This window comes from Mastomys coucha, unplaced genomic scaffold, assembly GCF_008632895.1.
Source record: "Mastomys coucha isolate ucsf_1 unplaced genomic scaffold, UCSF_Mcou_1 pScaffold4, whole genome shotgun sequence".
NCBI classification, from domain to species: domain Eukaryota; kingdom Metazoa; phylum Chordata; class Mammalia; order Rodentia; family Muridae; genus Mastomys; species Mastomys coucha.
In genome coordinates, this window is record NW_022196910.1 from 26,188,205 (window position 1) to 26,194,806 (window position 6,602).

The window sequence follows — 6,602 nt, forward strand, 5'->3', positions numbered from 1 at the left end:
TTTGTTTTGATGCCAGAACAGCTATGTCCTAGTTACTGTGTGCCTGTAATGTGCCTTTATACCCAATATGACGACACCGGGTTTCTTCTTTTCTGTGCAAAATAAAGAAATATGGGGGAGGGGGGGTTAAGACTGTATAGTATGTGAATCCTTAGGCTCTTTAAAATGAGTTTCAAACAGAATTAATAAATAGGTAACATGGCAATTTTATATTATTCCTTGTAAACACCCTTACTTCCAAGGAGACTGATGTGTTAAACAGTCCACTCAGAGAAGTATGGAGTCATTAGGTATGCTAAGAAAATTAAATTTGATCTCTGGCTGGGTTTCCAAGAAGCACAGATGAGACAAAATGGAAGCTTCCATTTTAGTGATTTTGTATAAAGTTGTCAATTCTGAAGGAAGCTGTGGGACCGGCGGGTCGGCAGCAGTTTCTAATTAAGTGAACTAGAGCTGGTTCAAAGGCTCTAAACTCCCTCAGACATGATTTTTTGAAAAGTTACAGAAGTAGTAACTAAGGATAAGATTTGTGAAAGTCAACTTTGGAGAGGCTTGCCTCAGTCCAAAAGCCTCCCCCTCCACCAACAGCCCTTCACACGCAGAAGGTAAAGTTCTTCCCCCTTGGGCTCAAGCCAAGAGACTGAGATTCTGTAGAGTTTCCTGAGTCTCAGAGTGGGCCCTTGTAGATGACACTGATTCAGAAGGGACTGGAGGTCATCAGCGAAGGTCAAGGGCAGAGAAACAAGAGCGGTCCTGCTCTGCTAGAGTTCACCTGCATTATTTTTCGGTTCTCAAAAAGACCTTGCTCTCAGGAAAAAAACTCCCTGTCAAATGTCAGTATGGCAGGAGCCACCCCACATCGCACGTCCCGGCCCTGAGGCAGGATCTGAAGGTTGGGGGAGGGGAGGCAGCTGCATCCTTTGAATCTGTGCTGAGACTCCAAGAAAATCGCAGGAAGAAAAACAAACAAACAAACAAACAAACAAAAAACAAACCAGACTGCCCAGGAGACAAATCTAAAGTTTGATGTTCTCTGGGAACATCAAGGCATTTTACAGGCCTAAGGAGAAGAGAAGAGCATCTACCTTCATAGTTCTTAGTCCCCTCATTCTCCTGTGCTGCATCTAAAGAGATCAAAACCAGCAACACACGCTGTTACTGAACAGCATAAATAAGCTGAAAACAAAATTTCAGCTACACTCCTCCTAAAAGGGCTGCTTTCCCACGGCCAGCCAAAGCTCACAGGATGAGGAGAAAGGAGTCCTATCTTTGAATGTGGATCTAGGGGTTGGTATTTTAATAATCAAATTTAGCTGTTATTTAAAGTTTGAGTGAGCATAGCCAGTGAACTCTGCATGGTCTAAAATGACACAGAAAATTCGGGGACTTAGCAGATTTTTTTTTCCTGTATAGGAGATAGAATTTTCACTCCTGAAATGTTTGAACAGGCTTTGAAAGTTTGAAAAGCAAATCCTACAATTTGATTACTTCCTGCTCCCCCACCCCGGCCCCGCAAAGATTGCCTTGTCCAAAGTAACTGTATTTACCAAAGGTGACTATCACATTCTGAGTAGAGCTTGGAGCAGGAAAATGCTCTAGGCTATATGATGGTCCTCAAAGAGTTGTGGACAGACTAATCAAAAAGATAGAGGACTGCAAATATCCAATAGCAGAGAGGGCAACACAAGGAGCTCTGGCTGTTCATGCTGGGAATTCTGGGTAAGAAGCAACAGCTCATTTAACTTCTGTAACTAGGCTTACACGTGGAGAACCATCAGAAAACGCATTTGTTCTTGAGGGCTGGACACCAACCAATGCACAAATAGTTCAGGATGAAGAAGAAATATTTTCCTCAGGTTCGAGGAAAGTATTCCGAGATTAACATTCTAATAGTGTTAGATGGATTTGCATGGCCACATATTTATCACTGCTGGCTATGCAGGCCGAGGATAAATGACATTTGCCATGCTCCTCACACTGAGGACCACTAACATCATAATCCAGTTTGATAAAAGCCCCATACTCCTGAACGGACCATTATACTGTAAGCCAATTCACTCAGCATCATGATGGACCCCATTATGTTTCGCCTCGTGATCCCATCTCAATTTTAGTTTGTCTTCATAGAGAAAGTAGTTAAAGCAATACTTCATCAATCACTACCCTGCTTCCCTAGGGTCTGAAAGGGTAGAGACGGAAGCGTAGACAGTGCATCCTTGGGCATACTTTAAATGTATTCCTGAATGCAGTTCATTATTATCATTTTATTTTAAGTAGCATGCTTGTTGTTTGCCCAGTGGTTCTTCTCACACTCTGCTCCTTCATTCATTCTGCTTCTTAGGCCCTGCCACATCCTGGCCCAGCTCGTATGTCAAGGGAATGAAGGCAAGACAAACACAGAGATGCTCAGAAAAGCTGTGATCAGATGGCTTGGGCTCTCAGATACAGAAAGGTAGGCAACCTGGAGGCTTGGAGGTTTTATTGCACACAGCTGAACGGATGAGATTGTTATACGTAGTTATTGTCACATGTAGTTAAACAAGGAGGCAGAATAACTACATACAGCTGAACAAGAAGGCAGGGTTAGCTGATCTCAGTAGTAGAGGTCTCTATGGGAGAGCAGTCTTCAGGCTGTAAATGTCTGAGGGGAGAAAGCTATGGTGGTCATTTTCTGCACACCCTATCAACACTTGACTTGAAGGCTTTGCTGCTCCAATGGGGCTGAGGCATCCATAAGTCCTTGACATTCCAATGCTCACATCTAACAGAACTACTCTAGCTCCTGCAAGTTCCCAATTGTTACACCAGGGTTAAAGTATGAACAAATGAAGTTTTCGGGGTTCTCTGAATGCTAAAAGTCAAACCCAACCTCAACCCTTTACCTGTACTTTGGCGGCAACTGGGATATAGATACACAATCTAGTACTATAAAAAATCAAGATATCCACTTTTTTCCCTGGGACACTATTGGGGGAAGGACCGTAAAGTGACCTTAAGGTCACAGTCTCCCACAGCAGCAGACTTTACTGTGAGAAATGGGCAGAGATGAGGTTTTCCTACACCATTCCTGTACCTACAAGTTGTGAATTGTCAAGTCTCAGTCTCAGAGAATTCTCTCTGGCAACAAAGAGCAGTTCCTAGACTCCCAAAAGAGTCAGTGCTACCAAAAAGAATAGTAGAGGTCTAAACACAAAACCAAACAAGCAAAAAATGGTATACCTTCCCATGCTAACAGCAGTTGACACCAATGGTTTGGAGATTATAATTAGTTAAAAAAACAAAACAAACAAAACAAAATCAAAACTGTTTTTTTAAGAAAATTTTCAATGACTTTCTGTCCTAGGCAGGGTAGAATCCAAGGCCCCCAGGCTGTCACTTAGGATCCTCACCCCCTTGTTTGCAGACTGCTGCTACTGCAGTAAGTTCCCTATAACCTTCAATTCTACTTTTCCATTACTTACCTGAAGTCCTTTATCCCAAGCAACTTCTCTCTCTCTGTCTCTGTCTCTGTCTCTGTCTCTGTCTCTCTCTCTCTCTCTCTCTCTCTCTCTCCTCTCTTCCTCCTCCTCCTCCTCTCCCTCCTCCTTCTCCTCCTCCTCTCCCTCTCCCTCCCCCTCCTAGTGTTATATAAAGAATAACCCTAAATACATGAACTAGTAAGTGAACTAGATGGATAGATGGATAGATAAATGGATAGATGGGTAGATGGATAGATGATAGATGGATGGATGGATGGATGGATGGATGGATGGATGGATAGGTGGATAGATGGGTGGATGGATAGATGATAGATGGATGGATGGATGGATGGATAGGTGGATAGATGGGTGGATGGATAGATGATAGATGGATGGATGGATGGATGGATGGATGGATGGATGGATAGGTGGATGGATGGATGGATGGATGGATAGGTGGATGGATGGATGGATGGATGGATGGATGGATGGATGAGCAGTTGGGTAGATGGATGGATGGGTGGATGGGTGGATGGATGGATGGATGGATGGATGGATGGATGGGTGGATTGGTGGGCAGATGAATGCAATGGAGTGTTTTTATGTTTCATTGGCTACAAATACCATCAGCCAATTCCCAGTTGTAATACTTTTCCTATTGCCTTTATTTGTAAAAGCATGATTCTACCAGGACAGCCTTAGAGACAGAGTTTTCTTAGTATAGATGACATTTTAGGTTAAACCTAGCAAACCAGTACTATTAGGAGCAAAACTCAAAGGCTTCAGTTTATGTTTGCTCCATTGTCCTCAAAATAAAAAAGAAAGATATACTTGAACTAGATACTATAAAATATGATAGCTAACCTGGGGCTGCTATATTTTGCTGTCCTTGCTTACCAAAGCCCTGGAAGATATTGGAGAAGAGACTGAATAAGAAGCAGTGTATCATTTCCTTTAGGTTCCTCTTAGTCCCCTGAAAGGAACTGCTTGAGACTCATTAATATTCAGTGTCCATTGCCAAATTAGTTTGCTCTTGTGTCAATGTGTCTTGTCCAAAGCTGGCATGAGTGATCTCCTTCTGTAGGTATCAGTAAATATGTATGCCTCCTGCACTGTTGCCCACGTATTTCTGTCTCAGGAGGATGGAGCCGATTCTCCGAATAGCCAGCTTTTCCAATTTAATCTGAATCTGACTTTTTGTCGCCTTTATTTTTAGTTTATAAACTGCTTGGGAAGTGCTTTTTTTCCTTTCTGGTTCCTGGCTGAAAGTGAGGTTACAGAAATACCTAAGGAGTGGTTATTTCTATCCATACTGAGATGAGAAGTTGGGTAGGTTTAGCTAAACATTCAGATCTTTCAGCTCTTACCCTTCACTATTAATAAAACCATCATTCTTTCATATGTTAAAAAAAAAATTACCTTTGTACTTAAAGTCTGGTTTCTTTTTCACTTTATGCCCTTCTGGAGTGAAGCCATACTATGCAGAGGTCATGTCAGCTGTACTCAGTTACACAGGAGAGTACTTCATTCCTAAAACATGCCATCAGATCCACTGGCGAGTGGTCTGTTATGAACCGGGGCCATCTATGCTGATGGACGACTGGGCTCTGCCCCTCTAACTACTGTTCTCTCACAGAGTAAATACAATGGAGAGATTCATTATAGCCCGAGGTCCCCTTGTCTCCACTCTTTATAGAACTTTACTTAGTGTGACAATGGTCACAATAAGAACTAATCTGAATTTCTTTAATTCCTTTCCCCTCCACCCAGCGTCCTCCAAAAATAAACTTTCAAAGACTTCAGCTAAACAAACAAAACCAAACAGCCTTTATCTTTAATGTCAGGTGCCCCTTTCCTCACCTTTTTCAGGTTAAATGAGAACATGACTGAAAAAAGAATTATAATCCACATAACTAATATAGGGTTGCTAGCATGCTACCGAATGATTCACCATCCTCCCATAACTTAAAGCACTGCCATTTCCTGTACGGCTGGCTGTAGGTGGACTAGTAAAGTGTCTTGCGGTTTCATTTCTATCACCTACTGCAATCCATCCTCTATTGGGGACATGTGCAAAATCCCACTGTTCTAATAATCTTGAGATTCCAGTACAAAATAAGATGCATGCTGTTACAGAGATTGGAGAGTTGTCCACTTCTTTATAGTCTATTGCAATTACAGTTCTGGGTGTTTACTGAATCTCAACAGTAGGTTTTTGTTTTATGTAGATTCCCCCATCAGGAATCAATGCATTCACCCATGTCTCCATCTCCCCTTCTGTGCTGCCTGTGCTGACTGTGTGTGCTTTCTCTCCTCATTTCAGTACAGGCTCCACAGACACCACAAACTTGGTAAGTCTGAAACTCACCACACGCCCCTTCAAAGGGGGTTTTTGCTCCCTTGTCCCTTGCTCCATCAAAATGGCTGGCTGAGAATTTTCTTTTGCTCACAACATAGACTGCAAAATATTTGCCATGTTGACCTCAGTCACACATAATCATCAGCAAATTGCTTGACATTTATTTCCAAGATTTAATGATGCTTTATGTATATAAGAGAGACTCCAATAGTATGAAGAATTAACTGAATATATAGATATAATATATACCTATAGTAGCCTTCATCAATTTTATTTCTGACTATAAATGTGATGACAACTCTTATTAATATGATCAGTATACATCACAAATCAAAGTCCAATTATACACCATAAGCTGGGCCCAAGGCACTCTCCCAGCTGCTCTGTCACACTGAAGTCTCATTGACTATCTCTCTGACCTCAGATATGCTCCCTTCAATCCATGTCCACATTGCATCCATAAGTAGCAGGTGACGGTTTTCAAGTTGTTTCTTCCCCAATAGCTATCCAGAGGTTTCTTGTTGCCAGGTTAAAGTTCTGTCCTGGGATGATTTTAACATGTTTTCATCATCTATCTCTTGTTTACTTTCTAGTTTCATTTTTTTTTGGTTTCTCTAACTCACTCTTCATAACCACAATGCAGTGATCCTTTAAAAAAAAAATCCTGAGAGAGCGCCATAAGCCAGAGACCCGGGCGAGATCTGCCAATTTCTCTTGGGTGAGGTTCTGAGACCAGAGCAGCCAGCTTGGAGGAACAGGCCCCACAAGTCACAGGGGACTTGCAG